Below are 605 nucleotides of genomic sequence, written 5' to 3'. Positions count from 1 at the left end.
GAGAAATCCAAATGCGAGCTTTCTCCTTAGACCTTTGTACGGGCGGCATAGAGGTACCCCTTTGTGAAACTTGGTTAAAGCATATGTATTGCGGTGATAATCCAGGTAGTCCAAGCTAATTAGGACAAGGTGCGGGCACTATTAGTACACTATGCATGAGGCTTGCAACTTATAAGATATAATTTACATGATGCATATGCTTTATTACTACCGTTGACAAAATTGTTTCATGTTTTCAAAATCAAAGCTCTAGCACAAATATAGCAATCGATGCTTTTCCTCTATGAGGACCATTCTTTTACTTTTATTGTTGAGTCAGTTCACCTATTTCTCTCCACCTCAAGAAGCAAACACTTGTGTGAACTGTGCATTGATTCTTACATATTTGCATATTGCATTTGTTATATTGCTTTGCATTGACAATATCCATGAGATATACATGTTACAAGTTGAAAGCAACCGCTGAAACTTAATCTTCTTTTGTGTTGTTTCAATGCTTTTACTTTGAATTATTGCTTTATGAGTTAACTCTTATGCAAGACTTATTGATGCCTGTCTTGAAGTGCTATTCATGAAAAGTCTTTGCTTTATGATTCAGTTGTTTA

The sequence above is a fragment of the Lolium rigidum genome, chromosome 3 (genome assembly GCF_022539505.1).
Source record: "Lolium rigidum isolate FL_2022 chromosome 3, APGP_CSIRO_Lrig_0.1, whole genome shotgun sequence".
Taxonomy (NCBI): domain Eukaryota; kingdom Viridiplantae; phylum Streptophyta; class Magnoliopsida; order Poales; family Poaceae; genus Lolium; species Lolium rigidum.
The sequence above is the reverse complement of the archived record's forward strand: the minus strand, read 5'-3'. Positions refer to the sequence as shown.